Here is a 22,376-nt window from a genome sequence, read left to right as displayed (position 1 = left end):
ATTTCAGGAAGTGAATCTCCTGTGTTTTCTGGTCTGGGCTAAAAGTGACCCCAAACACACAGACATGTGATAAATTCTTCAATGGTCTCTTAAACAGCCAAGCCAGGCACTCAATTGTATCAAACTGTTCCGAGGTCTGAAAGGATAAACCCAGACAGAACACCCGGCACCAACCTCAGTATTGGAGAAGGGAACGGGAAACACAAGCCTGTCGACCCTGCAGAGACCTCCTTCCTAACATCTGAGAGTTTGTGACAACATTTGCAGAGAACGACGACGATTTTTCAACAGTACTATGCATTTCCCCCAGACAGCTGAGAGTGCTCTAACCTGTGTGGGAACTTTCCATCAGGCTGGGAAAGTGTTGCTGATGCTGTACAAGGTTTTAATCATATCACACCTGGATTCATGTGGACAGATGTAGTCTCCTCACTGAAGAAAGGATATTGGAAGCAGCTTAGAAATTGTACCTTCAACTAATTCCTGCAATGAAGGGGTTAACTTATAAGGAAAGGATGATCAGGTTGATCTAATACGCTTTAGAGTTTACAAGAATAAAAGATGATCGTATTTTTACATAGAACACGGGAAAGAGTCAGCAACAGAAGTCAATTTTACACTAATTCCACTTCTCCAGCCTGTTACCCAGGAACAGCAGAAGGATATTCAGGCCTTCGACCCTGTCACACCAGAACAGGACGAGGTTCTTCAGCCCCTTGTGCCTGATATACAGTTACAGGAGGAGGTCACTCAGCCCCTCGAGTCTATAACACTGCACACAGAGTAGGCCATGAGGCACCAGTATCCTGTTATGCAGCAACAGGATCATTCCATTCAGCCTCCTCAAGTCTCTAACACAGAACCTGGAAGAGATTGGCACACTAGAATAACATGAGGCCATTCAGCACGAGAAATAAAAAAGGAGAAAAAATTATTTGAGACTTGTTATGGAAAGGTGGAGGTAATTCACCCATGTGTCTGTTGTATGGGAACAGGAGGACACAAATCACTTCATCAATCCCAAATCATGGATGCAGGAGGTTATTGTTCAGTAACTCGAGCCTGTTGTGAAGAAATATGAAGAGACCGTTCAGCCCCTCAAAATGTTGTACAGCAACAGGAGGATTCCACAATCCCTCAGGCTTTTGACATATTATCAGGAGGAGGAGAATCAGATCTTGAATCTGTAGATCAGACATTCCAGCCATCAAGAGTATAATGCACGAACACCATGGGGACATTCAGCCCATTGAGTGTGTAAACCAGGAACTGAGTGAATCCATTCAGACACTCATGCCTATTAAACAGCAATTGGAGCAGATCTTTTAAAGCTTTGTGCCTGTTACACAGGGACACGGGAAAGGGAATGTAGAGGTTGCAAAAAGTTAGGAATTAGGATAGTCATCTTTACTTGTCACGAAAAGGTTGTGAGCAAACTCTTGAGAATTAAGGGAAATTGTGAGAATCTATTATTAATTAATTAACAACAGGATATTTGCAAAGTAGAATCTGAATACATCAGAATCAGCATGATTCTTTTAGAATTTGGTTGCTCGAATTTTTTTAAAGAAGTGACAAGCAAAGTAGACAATAGGGATCCTGGAACAGTTAAGTACCTAGACTTTGAAAAGGCATTGATTAAACGCTGCATAAAATATTAAGCTGTAAAATAAGAGGACATGGGTTTGGGAGGAGGTCATTCACCTGGATAGAGGGCTGGTGAGCCAACAAAATGCAGATAGAAGGAATAGTTGTGTCGTTAGTGGTTATCAACTTCTGGGATTCCATAGAGTTCAGACCACATGACCCGACAATGTACTATCCATTGTATTACTTGGATGAGAGGAGAGAAAACACTACAGCCACATTTTCAGCTGACACTAACACAAGTGGAAATGTTGGTTGATGTAATGATACCACAGAAAACTCACATACAGGTACAGCAGGGAATGAGAAAGGCACGCGCAATTTCAGCATTTACTTGTAAAAGAATAGAGTATAAATGGAGGGAAGAATTACTGTAACTCTGCAAGGTATTAGTGAGACGGTAACTGACGTCCTGTGTTCAGGTTTGTTGTCCTGACTGCAGGAGGATGTTGTTACAACAAAGGCAGTTCAGAACAAGTTCATCAGATTGATTGCAGAGACGAATTTGTCTTTTGAAGCTAGTTTGATCAGTTCAGGCTGATGCACTCACGGTTTAGGAGAATGAGAGGAGACCTCATTGAGATCTGGAGGATGTTGAAGGTGATTGACATTGTCGGTGTGGAGTGGATATTTCCTCATGTGGGGCAAACCAGAACAAGAGATCATAGTTTTAGGATTAGGCCGAGCAGATTTAAAACAGGGTGAAGAGAGCTTACTTCTCTCAATGGGCTGTGAATCTGTGTAATCCACTGCCCCAGTGTGCAGGGGACGCTGGGACATTGAGTAACTTAAGTGATATGGAGAGCAGGCAGGGAAATGGTACTGAGCTAGCGATGACATCAGCCATGATTGTATACAATGGCAGAACAGGCTCAAGTGGCTGGATTGTTCCTCGTTCTTATGCAGCCCTTCGACTGTGCTCCACAGGAACAGGGGAGGACTGGTTATCAAACAGGAAACAGGCACTCCGGATAAATCAGTCTTCATCAGTTTGACAGAACGTAACCAATGGAGTCACACAGTGACCAGTGCTGGGTCCTCAACTGTTTACAATCTATATCAGCGATCAGGCCGATCAAATCGATGAACTGCTACTAAACTTGATGATGATACAAAGGTAAGCAAAAGATTAAATTATCAAGAGAATGTGGAGAGTCTGCAAATTGATATAGACAGGTAAAGTTAATGAATAATACTTTCCCAAGTGAAATATAACGGAATGTATCACCTGCCAGCTTTTTCAGGAAGAATGGAAGGCAGTATGTTACTGAAATGGAGATGGATTATATGACATAGTGATACAGTGTGTTCTGGAGCGTTCACTGGAACCCATACAGACATGGGAAGTGTTGTTCCATCTCCCTGATGGTCTGCTCCCTGACATTCCCAGTGGTCCTGTTTCTCTCAGTGCACACGGGATAGTTTGATGTGGTTGGGGGGCGGTGGGGAGTGGTGAGGGGAACGGTGTATTGAACCATTTAACAAAGGGACAGCCTTTAGCCGAAAGACTATCCTTTCTTTCTGAATGGAGACCGAAGTTTGATGGGAATGGTTGACTGCTTCTGAATGAAGAGGCTGTGGCTGCTGCCAGGACGATGAGTATTCACCAACATGATGTCCTGTGCGTGGGCACACTGTAACATTAATGGGGTGAGAGGTCCTTCAGTTCCTCTAGCTCTCCTCATTGACATGGGGATCCCACACATGCATGGTAACATTAATGTTGAGATATTGGGAGATGATGGATGTGTCAACCACTCCAGCATGGAAAGTTCCAGATCATAAAAGCTAAATGACACTGCGACCTTAACGGCCCCTGGCAGCACCGTCCTCCCCCTGGTGTGAAGCTGCAGATCGTGTTGAAGGAGGAGACACCGCTCTGTGACCAGCTCCTTGTTCAGTCAGCGTCCCCTCACACTCTGCTCCTGGGTTAAATGGAGCTTGGGAAGCTGTTCCTGGAAAACCCGGGGTGGATCCAGCAGACCCCTTTCCAGCACACATACTCACTCCGTGGTTTCAGAGCTTCCCCTCTCTGCAGCCTCTGCTCCATTTGGTGTTCATGTTACACACCCAGATGTTGTTACAAAGTCCCCAGGCTCCATCCAGAGTTGGGTCACCAAATCCTCAGGTCTCCCTGAATGTCTGAGGCAGCTCACAGCACAACCTCCAGCGCCTCCACTGACTTTTCGATAACAGGAGTCAGTCAGAATATCCTCAGCTACAAGTATTATGGACATGGCCAGACCCCATCAAAATATTTTAAGAAGGCAGCCTAGACCCTAACGTTTCCTATTTTAAACGTAGATGCAAACTGTTTGTTCCAGATGTTGCAACTGGTCAACCCACTCAATGTTAAGCAAAATGCAATCCATTCAAACGCTCCAATTAAAACACAATCAAAGAGAAGACCAATTGGGGAGAGCCTCTTTACTGGAACACCTACGCAAAAAAATAGATACAGTGCCTTCTACTAATTAACTGCGCTAATATGGAACATCCCACAAACACACCCTCTGGCATAAAGGTAAATTCAAACACAGAATCTTAGGAGCAGTTCTCCAAACCTGGAGGAAGCAACTTTAAGAAAGTTTTCAGAGAGATGAGCAGTTTGGGACCATGTATTGAAACTTCCACCCCGTCTGGGATCCCCAGCAGCTTCTGAATGCTGCAGCTAAAAACAAAACGAGAAGACCTGCTCTGGGAGAGCTGGCCACTGCCCTTCCATTGTTACCAACGTTTTAATAAAACCTAAAGGCCTTCTCAGTTATTTACTTAAGCTGTTTTCAGGCAGCAGTTCGGCATCTCTGCCTCTAAGACCTCTCTTCAAACAAATTCAAGATAAAATAACCTTTTTAATGTAACAGCACCGTCACAACTTCCTGTTTGAAAACAAATAACATGAATATACAATGATGGATTCATTTTAAACCCTTTATTCTTCCTGTTTTGGCAGACTACAATACTTGTATATTGCATTGACACTAAGCATGTAAGCATTCACCACCCCGTTCTATTTCAGTCAGTTTACTTCTGCTACAGAACGCCTCAGATTTTCTTCATCCAAGATTCGACAACTTGGCAGCAAGTACGGTTTCTTGTCCTCTCACCTGTGTAACTTGCAAATTGGATGGCAACAATAATAGCTCTATCTGAACAGACTGGAAATTTTCTCCCTAAATTTCTCTAAAAATGTTCAGGCGTTGTGATCATTATGTAGCTTTGTCTCAGACACGTTATAGGCTACTAAAATGCTGAAATATTGTAACGCCAACACCAAGCTCAAGACCTCCTTCCCAGTTGTGAAATATTTCTGTTGATGTTTCCACAGAACTTTCCAACCACAGGTTACATAATGGAGCACTTCTCATCTCTCCAATAGTCCTTCTCAATGACATATCTACTCTTGTCTCAGCTTAAAAGATTTACATGCTCCTGTTGCTCTTAATGCTGTAACTCCTTTCCCTGCTCCTCCTGGCCGATGCCACTTACACACAGGTATATATTTTGAGATCTTGCACATTCCTCGCAAGCCCTCCCAGAAGCCAGACTTTGATTTATGGTCCAACTAATAATCATTAGCCATTTCAGCTTCTAATCGTGCCATTTTAATTCTCTGCCTCTTCCCCACGAGTTCCCATGACTGCAGGAAGTGAGTTTTTGAACTCCTCCAAAATAAGAATCTCTCTAAATGTGTCATAGGTTGCTTTCTTTTTAATACCCTGACTCATCTTTCAAAATTACTTTGTTTGATCCTTTCAAACTCAATGTATGTTTATCCAGGAACGCAATTTTAGATTCTAAAACACTGTGTGTACGCTTCTGGCACAAGTTCATGTGTGCTTCAGATGTTTTTCTTCACCTCCTCATACTGGCCAGATATCTCTTCCAATAGGGATGCAACTACCTCACTCCTTTTCCCTACCAGCTCTGTTTGGAGTAACTAAATCCACATGGTCAGTGGCCACTGCAATCGTGTGGCCACTTTCTCAAATGAAATTGAAAAAAAAAATCTGCATCCTTCTCATCACATTGAGGCAATGCCTCGATGTATTTAAAGAGATCCCCATCAGGCCTTTGGCAACCATAGGGTTTCTCGTCCTCACTATCCTCCTCATCCAGCCTATCGTCTACCTTCATCTCCATCCAGATAAGACGACTTTCCTCTCAAATTGCTCACTTTTGAAGTTGAAAAGCTCTCGCTTTCAACTTTTCTTCTTCCCTTTTCTGTCTTTCTTCTCCTTTCAGTTTCTTTAAATTCTACTTTTAAACTTATTTCAAACTGGCTCAATTCCTTTATGTGTTCAAGCTGCCTCATCTGCAAATGTGTGTGTGTGTGTGTGTGTGTGTGTGTGTGTGTATGTGTGTGTGTGTGTGTGTGTGTGTATTTGTGTGTGTGTGTATGTGGTGGGAGGCATGCATGTGGGGTGGTTGAATATGAAAATCGTTGCTTGAGAGAAAATACACTTAAAGGAAACCAGTTTAAATGTGAACAACTGGCAGGGATTTGGATGATTGACACATGGAGACTGAGGGAAGTTTCATGGACAGGTGAGTTAAACTGCTTTCGAATATTAAAATAAAGACATTGTCAGAAACAATAGTGATATAGATCAGCGTGCACAGGAATGTCAGATGGATGGGATTTTGGTGTGAATTTGAGTCAGATTTGTTTCTGCAGGTTTCAACCCGAGAGTGTCAGCAGCAGATTGTTGTCGTCATTAAGTCTGTATTTCACAGCTCAAGGTTCAAACAGCAGATGGGTTAAGCCAGTGAAGTACATTCTGGAGCAGTGAGTAGTTAAAGTTAATAATGGTTAGGGCATGGTGTCAGGAATCAGCTCATGGCCAAAGGGATCACAAATGTTGTGATTCGTCTGTGTCAAACACTACCTGTAAGTTCCTCTCTAAGCCACTCACTACCATGACTTGGAGTTATACCGGTGTTCCTTCACAGTGGTTGGGTCAGAATTCTGGAATGCCTTCCCTAACGGCATTATGGGTCAACCCACAGCACGTGGACTGCAGCGATTGAAGAAGGCAGCTCACCACCATCTTCTCAAGGGCATCTAGGAATGGGCTATTAATGCTGGCCAGCCAGGGATTCCCAAGTCCCGGAAATGAATTAAAAAAAAAGATATTGGCCAGGGATGGGTTGGAGTCCCAGGAAGGAAACAGAGTTTGTAAACATAATAGAGGGCAATGACCTCCACACTCCAAACAGTTAAATAACAAGGGCAGTGAGACAATGGTTCACATCTGAAACTGAGCAGGTCAATACAGAGACCCATGAGTAACACTGCCAGAAGCGAGGAGGGAGACAGGAATTGAACAGGTTCCCTGATGCAGTTAGTGATGGTCTGTGGAGTCAATATCTGGATTCAGAGTCTCAACATGAACAATAATAGTCACAAGAAGTGAAGACTATATGAAAGAGCAGTAACACAGTCATAACTGGTTTATAGAAAAAACATAGCTGGACGGTGAGACTTACCAGGAACACCAACGATAGACAGGAAAGGATAATAAAAATATTGAATAATGAGAAGAGCATAATAGATCCACCACGATAATGACAACCGATCATAATAGAACGAAAGGGATGAAACATAATCGGATAAACCCCTGTCCATTGTTGGAACATTCCAGTCTAATGTTCTCAGGTTATGATCTCTCCTCCCCTTCTCCATCTGGAGCTGCTTATCCCTGTTAGTGCTGTCGATGATGCTCCCGCTCATACTATGGGATAACACATTGAACGGTGCTCATTTATCATTAAAAGACGGAAACTCTCCATTGGGAGAATTAGAATCCATGGAGACTGACATTAATCACAGTCACCGAATAAACAGGCTCAATTAACCCCTTCCTTACATAACATTTCATATCGTAATAAAAGGGAATATTTACTCAGTCTGGATGGAATGGATGAGGGGTACTGACGGACGGACTATAAATATTCTTTTTTTAATTTTCCCTTGTACATGGGAGTATTGCTAGAGCACTGCAGGGCTATATATATCCCAGGGATAAAATAACAGAGCAGCTTCATAAGATGTCTGGTGGGGAAATTTCTGAATACATTAACGCAAGAGAAAGTGAGGATTGCAGATGCTAGAGGTCAGAGTCGAGAATGTGGTGCTGAAAAAGCACAGCAGGTCAGGCAGCATCAGAGGAGCACTGACATTTCTTGTGTAAGCCCTTCATCAGGAGTGAGGCTTGTGGCCCAAGGGAACTGAGAGATAAATGGGAAAGGGATGGGGTTGGGGACGGTAGCTGATAATGTGATAGGTTGATGAAGAAAGGATTGGAGATGATACGTCGGAGAGGAGGGTGAGGCAGATAGATGGGAAGGAAGTTGGACAGTAGGATGGGGTGGTGCTGAATTGGAAGGTTGGAACTGGGATAAGTTGGAGGGAGAGAAAATGCAAAAAACTGGTGAAATCCAGATGGATCCTGTGTGTTTGCAGGGTCCCAAGGCAAAAGTTAAGTCTTTCTTCCTCCAGGCGTCGGGTGGTTAAGGTTTGGTGGTGGAGGAGGCCCAGGACCTCCATGTCCATGGGGGGGGGGGGGTGGGAGGGGGAGTTAAAGTATTCATCCACGGGGTGGTGGGGTTGGTTGGTGCGGGTGTCCCAGAGATGTTCTCTGAAGTGTTCCGCACATTGGCGTCCAGTCTCCCCAGTATCGAGGCGACATCAGGAGCAATGGATAGTGTAGGCAACATGTGTGGAAGTGCAGGTAAAACTCCGAAGGATGTGGAAGGATTCTTTGGGGTCTTGGGCGGAGGTGAGGGTAAAGCTTTTCCAATTCTTGTGGTGGGAGGGAAGCTGCCAGGAGTGGAGGGTGGGTTGTTGGGTGGCGTAGACCTGACAAACGAGTCACACCAGGAATGTTCTTTATGGAACACAGATCGGATTGGGGAGGGAAATATATCCCTGCTGGTGGGGGCCTGTTTGCAGGTGGCATAAATAGGGGAGGGTAATGCATTGTATCTGGAGATTTGGTGGGATGGAAGGTGAGGAACAGGATGTTCTTTACCTGTTGAGTTTGGAGGGGTAAATGTTGAAGGCAGAGGTATGGGAAGTGGATGAGATGCTCTGGATGGCATGGTCGACTTTGTGGGAAGGGAAATTGCTGTCTTTGAAGAAGGAGGCCATTTGGGATTTACGTTGGATTAAGAGTGTGGTCCTGGAAAAACACAGCGGGTCAGGCAGCATCGAGGAGGAGGAAAATTCGGCGTTTTGGGAAAAAATTCCCTCATCAGGAATCGCGCTTTCATCCGAAACATCGGTCCTTCTGCTCCTCGGAGGATGCCTGACCTGCTGTGCTTTTCCAACACAACACTCTCGACTCTAACCTCCCGCATCTGCAATACTCACTTTCGCCTACACACTAGGTTCTGCCACTTCTGTAATATTGCCTTTAATTTTGTTCTCACTGCTGTAGGAACGATGTTGTTAAACTTGAAAGCGTGCAGAAAAGATTTCCAAGTATATTGACAGTATTGGGTGGGGCGGTGATGGCGAGTGATGTTGAGCTACGGCGAGAGTATGAATGAGCTGGGGCTATGTTCCCTGAAGAGTTGTTTCTGAGCAGTGACCTTACTGAGGTTTATCACAGTGAATCCCGATTCTCCAGGGTGAGCAATGTCAATGACCAGGAAAATAGACAGGACAGATATTCACATTGAAACTGGATAATTACTCATCAACAACATGTTCCCGAATGATGGAGACAGACTGAAGAATGGGACTGGCCGGAGGAATCAGAATTTGGAGGGTCCATTCACATGAATGAGAACAAAAATAAAGCAACTGCCATATCAACTGAAAGGATTAGTGATATCACATTCTCAATCCACCTCAGCGAACCAGACCAGACACCATAAACCCAGAGGAGATATCTCTTCAGCATGGAACACTCCACAGACCAGGCCAGTGCACTGCTGAATACCACCCTGCAATCAGTCCAGAGAAGAACACTGTGCAGACCTCAGCAGTGCATTGATCTATCAACCCAGATGAGATATGTGTTCAGCAGGGAGCGCTGTGCAGACCGGGCTGCTTTACTGTGCAAAACAATCACAATTTACCCAGAGTAGAAAGGTATACAGACCACAATAGTACATTGATCTATAAGCCCAGATGAGATATGCGACCAGGGTGTGGAACTGTGTCCATCATGCCAGTGCATTGCTCAGTAACATTGTGTTAGATCACTGCCCAGCGCTGGGAAACTTGCAGCCCATGCTGGAAGTAACAGGATGTACAACTCCCACCCATTTACAGATCCATATCTCCATTGTGCCATGACACAGGGGTGCTATGGGTGTGAACATCACTCCAGGGAGAGATGGTGGGGGAATCAGTTTAAGTATTAATAAATGGGAGGGGTTTGGGGAATAGGCAGAGAGAGCGAGACTGAGAGACAATGTCATGGAAGAATGTATTCCCAGTATCCAGAATTCTGAAATGCAGACATTTCAACGGTATCCTGCAACATGAGCCAGTGTTCCCAGGAATGATGGGTGAATGGGATATTGGTGTGAGTTCAGGTGATGGAGAGTATTGGATGAGCATTTGTTTGTCAGCTTTGTAACTGGGGTAGGGTCAGCAGAGTCTTCGACACATTGGGCTGCATCTAACAATACTTTGTCACATTGACATTTTCACTGAGTATGACAGAAGGATTGTCTGTATGAGACTGAGCTAGTTTCCTGGTGATATCTCATCGAACTCACCCCATTAACTATCTCCCCCACCACTAATTCAATGCCAGCTCGGTTTTCCTTCATGGTTGGATGTACTCACGAACGCCCACATGACCCTGGATACTCTGTGATCCCTGGCACTGTTGCCAACTCCAAAAGGCCATTGGGCAGAGGGTTGAGCTTTCTCCCTTTGGAGCTGCCCTGCTCAGTTTCCCCGGAGATAACGGGCAATTACACCACGGTTTGTCAACAGAGACACGGAGGTCCTGGTGAATGGGCTAGTACAGAGGGGGACCATTCTCTTCCCAGAGTGAGCCACACCACTGGACCCCCCGAGCATGGTCTGAGCTCCCCACCCAGCTCAGTGCAGTCTCTGCGGTCTGAAGAATTGCCCAGCAATACAGGACAAGCATCAATAACCTTCCCCGCTCTGTCAGGGTAAGGGTCACTGTATTCTCTCTGCTCCCTCGCACTCACTGTATATCTTTTATAGCACTACCCCCGAACAAAGTTCATGCTCCACCACTCTCACTACTGCATGCATCTCCCTTTCTCTCTCTCTCTCTCTCTCTCTCTCTCTCTCTTTACCCCCTACACCAATAACACTTCATAGATACAACAGTGTGGACTGACTCCCTCCGGACACCTCCCCATGTCCCCCACCAGCACTAACACGATGGGCACCCACCCCCACCCTCCCTCCCTCCTTCCTTGCTCCCATTCCAGGAGAAACAGCCTGAAATACGACAGAAATGGTCAAGCTGGGAGGTGGAGTGTCCGATATCAGTTCCCTCACCCCCCTCTCACCCCCCCTTTCCTCCCGCCATGTGGGGAGGACCCTGGTACGAGCCGGAGAGGACCGGGACGCCTCGTGTGGGGATTCTGAAACATCCACGTCCCACCGACCGAGTAAGGAGCAAAGTTCAGTGAAGGGCAACTCTCACTTTAAACCCACTGGCAGCTCCGTTTCCTCCCGGCACAACTTAGAAGCTGTGGCCCTGATGCCATCTCCCTTTTGTGTCGAGATGGTACAAATGGAATCCCCACGGTCTCGGGGAGCAGGAGGGTGGGCTCATAACACATCGTCACCACCACCTCCCAGGAAGGGAGCACAGAGACTCCCTCCTACACCTCCTTCTGTAAACAGCTCAGATACTGAAACTAATCTGTGATAGTTCCTGCTCTCCCCACTTGTCCTGATATCTTTAATAATCAGTGCTCATATAAAACCAGGACCCTCTGCTCCTGCAGCCCCTTTATAATGGTACAGCCTGTTTTATATTGTCTTGAAATGTCCTTCCGACCAAAATGCATCACCTCACACTGCTCTGCAGTGATCCCCAGCTGCCATACACCTGAACACGACACCAATGTTAGATTGTCCTGTTAAGAGTTCCACACTGTCCTCCATAGACTTTACAATTCTTCCGGTTCGGTACCATTTACAAACACGGAGATTGTCATAGTGTCACAGTCCCCATGAAACAACTGAAATCCTGCCCCACACACAGGAGTGTGAGCAAGTGAAATACTGATATATTCCCACGGACAGTCAAACAATGACATTCTGGCAATAGAGCAATATAAGTCCTGATACAAACCAGACGGAGTAAATTAAATATTGACAAACCACAGAGCAAGAGAAATCCGGATTGGCTCCACTTAACTATATTCATCAGGGTATAATGTGATGAAGTTGAAAGCGTGTACTGTACCTTTAAGAGAGAGGGAATGTTGCTCTGAACTGAGAGTTTACATTTACCTGTGATATGAGAGGAGGGCAGACCCAGAAACAGTATATTGCTATAGAGCTGGAGTCAGGTTATAAGCAGTTCAGAGAAAGGGGTCTCAGAGTTGTGAATAGTTGATGTAAAATGTTCACTTTCTGAGTGAAAAAATAAATTGATGTTTTTATTTAAACAGTGGAATTTGGGAGTTCTCTGTCCCTCATATTTTAACAGTTTACGAGGTGAATTGAGTATTTATTTATGTTTAGTTTAAATTACCAGATGAGCTTCACACCGTGTCCTAACAATTCCCATGTGTGTATCTGTGTGTCCATGTGTGGGGCAGAACTGGCCGTCTCTGTGGTGCTTAAAGTGATGCAATGCCACCCTCTGCTGGCCTCCCCACGCCACTGCACCGGCATTGTCAGAGGGTGAAAACCAACAGGGATACATTCAGAGAGTGGGAGGGAGAGGGCAGCTGCTCACAGCACCATCCAAACTGATGTCTTATCCATGGACTGACCTTTAAACGTTGAAACTGTCCCTGCTTTCACCACTTCCTCTGGAATTTCATTCCACACACAAGCCAGATTCCGTCTAAAATAATTACCTTGCATGACTTTTATAAATCCTTTTCCTCGCACATTAAAATATCCCTCAGTCTTGAACCCCTGACTATAGGGAAAGACTTCAGCCCTTCGGCTTATCTGTACGCCTCATGATTTTATAAACCTCTGCAAAGTTACCCCTTAATCTTACTCTCTAGTGAAAAATGTCCCAGCCTCTCCTTATAGCTCAATCCCTCCATTTCCAGCAACATCCAGGTTAATCTCTTCTGAACCCTCTCCAGTTTAATAAAATCAAGGTCAATAATATCTAAGTGAATCATCAAGATGTTTTCTAAGGGTATAGGAGACCAAAACTCAAGGACATAGGTTTAAGGTTCGAGGGGAAAAATTTATAAGTGACCTAAGGGGCAGCTGTTTCACACAGAGGGTGGTGTGCCTATGGAATGAGCGGGCAGGATGTCCAGACTGGACACAGTATTCCAGAAGAGGTCTCACCATGTCCTGGACAACCTCAACATGACGCCCCAATTCTGATACTCACTTGACCTGTGAAGACAAGTGTGTTAAACACCTTCTTCACCACACTATCTATGTGAGATGCAAGTTTTAAAAAGTTATACCTGACGGCCGAGGTCTCTGTTCTACAACACTGCCAAAGGCCCTAGGTTTAATTGTATAAGTCCTACTCTTGTTGATTTACCAAATCCAATACCTCGCATTAATCCAAACTAAAATCCATCTGCCACGCCTCGGCCCAGACAGTGGTATTAGAACATGCTCACCTTCCCCGTTTAATTTTAAAATGTCCCCCCCTCTCCAGGAGGCCTGCACACTCCAGCCTTGATTTTCACGAAGACCCTGAGCTTGGTTTGCCTTGTGTGGTTAGAGGGAGGAGGGACGGATTGCAGACACAGTCAGTGGGGAGGAGAGGCTGGGCAGTAATCAGCGGCCTGGTATCATTTCATGGTTTTAGGCAGAGGGCAGACACACGTTCGAGGTGGGTAATACTGGTCAGTGCTTTGGGGCCAGAAATTATGGTCTTTCTCCGTGTCTGGTGTTCAGTAATAAATATCTGTTTGAGACCCTTCATTGGGGCAGAGTATGTCTGCAGGAATTCTTTCCCTAATATTGCAGACTACAGATAATAGCAATTAAAGATGTTCATAGTTAATTTTGATGGCATAGTACGTGCCCTCAATATCCTACAGTTGAGACAAGTATCTTGCATTTGTTTAACAATACGAAGTGTTTTGTGTAGTTCAGTAATGGTAACCTGATTATAATAAATCCACACCAAGCTGAAAGCTGGCACTTAACATATGACCCAAAATCTGGGTATGGTAGTGTAGTGGTAGTGTCCCTGCCTCTGATCCAGAGCTCTCGATTTGCTTCCAGTTCCTGAACTTGTGTGGTAGTGTTCCTAGCTCTGAACGAGAAGGCCCGGATTCAAGTCCTGCCTGTTGCAGAGGTGTGACACAGCATGTCAGAACAGGCTGATGAACAAACCCACAGGAGAATAATGTTACAGCTTTATGGGTATTGCTGGGTGATGCTAGTGTCCCTACCTCCGGGCACAAAGGTCTCGGTGTAAATCCCACAGAAGTGTCTCCTAATATATCTGAACAAACTGATTAAACTGGTTTTAGAATTGTGACTTGATGGAGTAAGAACAGGTATCAGTATTGAATTTCAGACTTTAGGCCCGGGATTATTGAAAGTACAGCCATTCGTGTTGATTGGAGTCACATTTCGCAGCAGTAAAGGTTTATAAAATCAGAACGGTCATGGATAGGGTGAGTAGTCAGGGTTTTTCCCAGGTTAGGGGCGTCCAAAACTAGAGGGCATTGGTTGACAGTGAGGGGAAAAGGTTTTGAAGAGGCCTAAGGGGCATCTTTTCACACAGCGGGTGGTGTGTGTATGGAATGTGCTTCCAGAGGAAGTGGTGGAGGCTGGTATAACTACAGCATGTAAAAGGCATCTGGATGCTGACAGACCTGCCGAGCTTTTCCAGCAATTTCTGTATTTGTTACAAAATGCATTCATTTTAACACAGGTATTCTGAATACATTAAACATTTTATTTTTTAATGACGCTGAGATATCTAAACATATCTTCAAATCGACCGAGACCATTTTCTGCTCAGGGTATGGCTCTGTGTATGACAGCAGCAATGATGCACCGACATGGAACAGGGAATGTGATGGAGACATAGTTTGGACAATGTACAAGGAGACCCCACATGGTCCAGTTTGGGAGAGGATGACATTACTGTGTGGTTCAGCTCAGAGAGGGAGACAATGTCATCTGCCCGAGAAGGAACGGCCTATTGCACTCTCTCTCCTTCATTGTTCCTCATCACAGCAATGTGTGCATGCTGTAAAAAAGCTCTACAGTCATCGTTCCCATTCTTATTTTTGTAGACTTCCTGAAGTGTGAAAATAGGCCCTTCATCCCAACAAGTCCATACCAACCTTCCAAAGAGTAACTTTCCCAGACCCGAATGTCTCATTCATTTGGTTGAGCCTTTTAAGAGGTGAGAAAGAAGATTGATGAAGGCAGTTTTGTAGATATTGTCTATATGGACTTCAGCAAGGTGTTCACAACATTCTGATTGGTAGACAGATTAGTAATTTTCAGTCACGTGGGATACAGAAGAAGCTCGTCACAATTGGCTTGAAGGAAGAGGGGTATTTTTCAGACTGGAGGCTTGTGAGCAGCAGTGTGCTGTAAGAATCAGTACTGAGTTCACTGCATTTCAGATGTGATTATCGGGGCCATAGTTAGTAAATTTACAGATGGCATCAGAAAGGTGGTGTAGTGGATTACCTCAGAGTACAATGAGACCACAATGAGATGGGACAAAGGGGCAAGGAGTGACAGATGAAGTTTAATTTAGATAAATTGCATTTTGGGAAGGCAAATCAGGGTAGAAATTATGCACTTAATGGTAAGGTGAGTGTTGTGAAACAAATGGACATAGAGCTTCAGATGCATTGTTCCTTGAAAGTGGAGTCGCAGGTAGACAGTGTGGTGCAGAACACATTCAGAACATTTACCTTAATCAGTCAGAGCATTGAGTATAGGAGTTGTGGTGGCATGTTGTATCTGTACAGGATGCTGGTGAGGCCACTTTAAGAATACTGCGTACAACTCGATTGTCTGCAGAAAAGATTTACACGGATGTTCCAGGACTTAGGTTGAGGTGCTTTCTCCTAAGAGGCTGAGGAGTGACATACTAGAGGTTTATAAAATCATCAGGGGTATGGATATTCTGAAAAGTCACGTTCGGATCCCAGGATAGGGGAGACCAGAACAAGAGGGCATAGGTTGAAGGTGAGAGGGCGAATGATTGAGAAGGGACGTGAAGATAAACGTTTCACACAGAGAGTGTTGTGTGTACAGACATTGCTGTCAGAGGAAGTGGTCAAGGAGGGTGTAATCACACATTTAAAAAGTGTCCGATAAAGGAGGAATATTGGCCAAATGCTGGCAAATGGGAATAAATCAGATTTGAAATCTGATCGGGGTGAACAGTTTGCACAAACTGGTCTGTTTCCGTTCTGCATGACTCTCTGATTCTATAAAGGGATGATGAAATGTTCTGAAAGGACCTTTTACGTCGAACTTCTCTTCACTGGAAGTTTTTTATCGTGCCTCTATGTTCACATGGACTAAAAGCTGCTTTAGTTAATTATTTGACAGGGAAGGGATGCACAGATATTTGGACACAGACAGGAAAGTGGAGCTGAGACCATAACGTGATCAGCCACAATTTTAGTGCTTGATGGAGAAGGCTCAAAGTATCTAATGACACATTCCTGCTCCTCAGTCCCATGTATCTGAGTTCCATTCAGCCCCTCAAACTTGCTGGGCAGGAGCAGTTGGAGGCTACTTACACCTATAACCTGGTGCACAGAAACAGAGGAGACCATTCAGCCCTTCAAGGCTGTCACACACGCTTTGAAGTGATTTGGGAAATATAATTGGAAACCCCAGGCTGGGTATGAAAGAGGCCCCTCATCTCTCTGTACAGAGCTTCCCCTCTCTGCAACTTGTGCTTCATTTGTTGATCATGATGTAGACCCAAATTCACTGTGAATACAGCCCCCATACCTCACCAAGCGATGGCTCACAAAATCCTCTGGTCTCCCTGATGGCAACATTCAATAACAGAACATTCATGAAAATAACACCCACTAACTTTCCAATAACACAATGTGAGAACATCAGAGACAGGGACAGGTCGTTCACTCCCCAAACCTGCCTTGCCCTTCACTAAGATCATGACTGATCTGCTCTTGGTCTCAAATCCTCTTTCATACACAATTCATCATCACCCTCAACTCTCTGACAGCTCAATATCCATCTACCTCCTCTTCAAATACTTTCAGTCTTCCCCTGAACACTCCCCGAACACTCTTGAGAAGAGAAATCCTGACATTAAATCCCACCTGTTTGAAGAAAACCCTTGCTGCTCCTATACCATGGCCTATTGATATGAACAAAAGAAGTTGACACAAGGGGTCAGGTAAAAATGGCTGGCCCTGAAATCAAGGCACTGGTTGCCTTCTGTTGACATGAAGGAGCTGAACAAATCTGAACTTAATGGGAATCAGAGAAAGGTCTCCAGTGTTTGGAGTCAAACATGGCACAAAGGAAGATGTTCATCATCTCAGTCCTGGGTCACCTCTGTGGGAGATCCTCAGGGTAGCTTCCTCTTCACAACATCTTCAGCTGCTTCATCAATGTCTCCCCACCCTCACCCTCCCCACCATAAGATCCGAAGTGGGGATGGTCCCTGAGGATTCCACAATGTTCAGAATAATTTGACGCCCCTGTCAGCTCCTGAACTGGTCTGTGTCCATGTGCAGCAAGACATGGACTCCATTGAGGCTTGTGCTTTTAAAGAGTCTGTAACATTCATATAAAGGACTGTCTGACACTGCACAGAGCCACAGTGAAACAAGAGTTCATTCTGCACCTCACGCTGGTTTCACAGGAATATGAGGAATTCGTTCAGCCCATTGACACTATTGGAGAAGAACAGGGCAGCCCATTCAGTGCCTCCAACATATTACTCAGGAAGAGAAGGATTCTAGTGTGATGGGCCACACCAGAGCCCCTCGACAATATTTGAAGGTGGTAGCCTAGACTCTAACGTTTTCTTATTTTAAAGAAAATATAAAGTGTCTGTTCCAGATGCAATGTGACTGGTCAAACAACTCGGTGTGAAGCAAAATACCATTTACCTAAACACGAAAGATGAAATAAAACCAACGAAAGAGGAATTTAGAATAACGTAATTCTATTGGGCAAGTTAACAGAATAACATATCTAGGAACTATTACTAATTCAAAGTTTGTGAGAAGATTTGTAGCTCGGGTGCTCGTTGTTGTGGTTCTGTTCGCCGAGCTGGGAATTTGTGTTGCAGACGTTTCGTCCCCTGTCTAGGTGACATCTTCAGTGCTTGGGAACCTCCTGTGAAGCGCTTCTGTAATGTTTCCTCCGGCATTTATAGTGATTTGTATCTATCGCTTCCGGTCGTCAGTTCCAGCTGTCCGCTGCAGTGGCCGGTATATTGGGTCCAGGTCGATGTCCTTATTGATTGAATCTGAGGATGTCACCTAGACAGGGGACGAAACGCCTGCAACGCAAATTCCCAGCTCGGTCCATTCCTGATTGGTAGTTTTTAAAATTAACGATTTTTGGCGTGCAATTTCTTGTCTGTATTTGTGGAGTCTGTTGTGAGCATCTGTAATCATTACCTGGATCATCCTGAGTCCGTTCTGTCAGGAATGGACCCGGACCATAGAACAGGCTGTCACCATTGTACAGAACAGGACCACACACCGCAAAAAAAACGGCACTGAAAGAAAAAATGGCCAAACTAACACACAACGAAAAGGACATCACAACACACACCTGGATTAAAAACCTCTCCCACAGACAGCTCACAGACACGGAAAGAACAATACTGACAAGGGACTTAACTACAACTACAGAGACGCCAAGACAGCAGACTTCCTAGCAGCACTAGAATGCACACTCAGGAACAATGGATTAACAGAAGAGACACAACAAACAGTGAGACAAAGTATCGTATCCATGATAACAAGGAAAAGACAAACACACAACCTCAACACCAAGGAGAAAGAAGCACTAAAATCACTAAGAAACGATAAGACCATAATCATACTACCAGCAGACAAAGGCAGAATGACGGTCATCCTGGACAAATCAGATTACACTCAAAAAGCTGAACAACTACTTGCAGACACCAACACCTACCAAAAGAGGGAGTTTGACCCCACTCCACGGCTCACCGATAGAATAAACAACACACTGAGGAATCTACAAAAAAACGGACAGATAACCAGGACTGACCTACCAAGAATAAAACCGGAAAGCAACAACACCCCCAGATTCTATGGACTACCTAAAGTACACAAACCAGACATCCCACTCAGACCCATAGTATCACTACCAGGAACTCCATCACACAAACTGGCTAAAGAGCTACAGCAGAAACTAAAACACCTGATCAGCGGATCCAGACACTCTATACAGTCAACACAAGAATTCTTGGACATCATCAGAAATATACACATAGACAAGGAAGAAACCATGGTCTCATTCGATGTAACGGCACTGTTCACTTTTATTGACAAAACCCTAGCCAGAGAAACAATATCCAACCTGCTGGACATACATAACAGACAACAGGACGCTGAACCTATTAACAAAGACGGCATACTTAAACTACTGGACCTGTGCCTCACAACACACTCCACATTCAACAACCAGATATATGAACAAATCAACGGAACACCCATGGGCTCACCGATCTCTGGACTCATAGCAGAAGCAGTAATGCAAAGGTTAGAAAAAACAGTTTTAACACAATTACAACCCAAACTCTGGGTCAGACACGTGGACGACACCTTTGTAATCATTAAAAACACAGAAATAGAGAACACACACTGGATCATCAACGCCACACTCACAGGAATCCGATTCACGACAGAGGAAGAAAAGGACAACCAGCTCCCATTCCTGGACGTGATGGTACAGAGAACACCGAACGGAGAATTCACCACGAAGATACACAGAAAAGCCACACACACAGACCAAGTCATGAACTATGAAAGCAACCACCCCAACACACACAAACGAAGTTGCATCAGGACATTATTCAAAAGGGCCACAACACACTGCAGCACACCTGAGCTATAAAAAGAGGAAGAAGAACACCTATACAAGGTATTCACCAAAAACGGATACCCACGCAATTTCATCACCAGATGCCTCAGGGAAAGACAACGAAATGAGGACATGCCACAACCCAAGGGACTGGCCACACTCCCATACATCAGGAGCATTTCTGAACTGACAGCCAGACTGCTGCGACCACTAGGACTCATAACAGCACACAAACCAACAGCCACTCTCAGACAACAACTCACCAGGACAAAGGATCCGATATCCAGCTGGAGCAAAACCAACGTAGTGTACAAAATCCCATGCAAGGACTGCACAAAACACTACATAGGACAAACAGAAAGACAGCTAACAACCCGCATCCATGAACACCAACTAGCCACGAAATGACACGACCAGCTATCCCTAGTAGCCATACACTCAGATGACAAACAACACGAATTCGATTGGGACAACACCACTATTATAGGGCAGGCCAAACATAGAACAGCCAGGGAATTCCTAGAGGCATGGCACTCATCCACAAATTCTATCAACAGACATATTGAACTAGACCTTATATACCGGCCACTGCAGTGGACAGCAACTGACAACCAGAAGCGGCAGATTCAAACCACTATAAATGCTGGAGGAATCAGCACAGAAGCGCTTCACATGAGGCTCCCAAGCATTGAAGATGTCACCTAGAAAGGGGACGAAACGTTTGCAACAAAAACTCCCAGCTCGGCGAACATAACCACAACAGCTCAAAGTGAGTATGCAGCCCAGAGGGACAGTCCATGAGCTGGGTGTGTATCCCTGAGCACAGTGTCCTTGCAGCAGCATTGAGTGTGTACAGACACGGAGTGAGCAGCCCAGAGGGACAGTCCATGAGCTGGGTGTGTGTCCTGAGCACAGTGTCCTTGCAACAGCATTGAGTGTGTACAGACACGGAGTGAGCAGCCCAGAGGGACAGGCCATGAGCTGGGTGTGTGTCCTGAGCACAGTGTCCTTGCAACAGCATTGCAATGAGAGCTGTCAGTGCACACTGAGCTGCAGCATTGAAGTACAGAAGCGTACTGTCAGTAGGTCGGAGATCTGCTGGGCTGGCATGGTGAGGCTGACATATTTCAGATGCCAGCATTGGAGGATATGTAGTACATGCAGCTTTGGTTTGTAGGGTGTCCCCTGAGATGCTGGTGTCAAAGACAGAAGGCCATAGGAGCGAGGGGCGAGATGGAGTCACCAGTTACCAGCTCTGACGTTCATGTCAAATTCTCCATAGTTAGTTTCCCCACCGTGGGAGGGAGGAAATGAAACTGCAAGTTGATGAGGGGGGAATTTACATGATTGTGACTGTTGATCATCAGTAATCATTCAGTCAGCATCCCAACACTCCCACACTCAAATCTTGTCTCTCAGAACAGAATAACACAGGATCATGCCCTTCAGCCCAGCAAACTCGCACTGACACATGCGGCCTTTCTAAAGTTCTACATGTTCGATGTCATCCTATTCCCTGTCTACTCATCTCTGTGTAAAGATACCTGTTAAACCTTGCTGTATTAGCTTCTTCTCCTCTATCAGTGCATTCCAGGCACTTTCACCTTCTGTCCAGAAAAGCAAATAAACTCTCACTGATCATATATCCTACACTTTCTCCCTTTTAACTAAAATCCATGCCCTGAGTAATTGATAATTACCTTCTGGGAAAACAGCTCTCAATGTCGTTCTATCTATGCCTCTTATAATTTTGTAAATGTCAGTCAGGCAGCCTCTCAGCCACTGATGTCCAGGTGCAAAAACAACATATTTGTCCAATTTCTCATTCTGGCTAATACCCTACAAACCAGACAACGTCCTGTGATTTTTTTCCATACCCCCTCGAACACCTCCACATTGTTCTGCTGGTGTGTAACCAATACTGTACACAACTTTCCAAACGTGCCTGAACTAATTTTCTCTACGGCTGCAATATGACCTGCCAATTTTCCTACTGCATGCTGTGATGCCTGTCTGCAAGTTTGCCATCAGTCTTCTTGATCAGCAGCTGGAAATGATTGAGCCTCGGACACTCTCTTTCCTGAGGAATGTCTGCAGAGCTCTCCTGGAGTTTCAGTTACTCACACTGACAACAGGCAGTATTGTTGCTGGGGATAATTACTCACACTGACAACAGTCAGTATTGTTGCTGGGGATAATTATTCACACTGACAACAGGCAGTATTGTTGCTAGGGATAATTACTCACACTGACAACAATCTTTATTGTTGCTCATGATAATTCCAACCGAGAGAATACTTCCCCCAGATTCTGACTAACTATAATTTTACTCTGGCTCCCATTGCCACACCCTGTTCCATGGTGACTTGATGCTAAGAGTAGGTAACTCACCGCTCCTTTGGAGTTCCAGTCTTTTGTGTTGAGCTTGCAATGGGGTCAGGAGCTGAGTGAGCCTGACAGGACAGTAACTGAAAGACACTGAGCAGGTTATTGCTGATTGATCCCATTATTGCTGACATTTCCACGG

Source organism: Hemiscyllium ocellatum, chromosome 44 (assembly GCF_020745735.1).
Source record: "Hemiscyllium ocellatum isolate sHemOce1 chromosome 44, sHemOce1.pat.X.cur, whole genome shotgun sequence".
Classification (NCBI taxonomy): Eukaryota; Metazoa; Chordata; class Chondrichthyes; order Orectolobiformes; family Hemiscylliidae; genus Hemiscyllium; species Hemiscyllium ocellatum.
The sequence above is the reverse complement of the archived record's forward strand: the minus strand, read 5'-3'. Positions refer to the sequence as shown.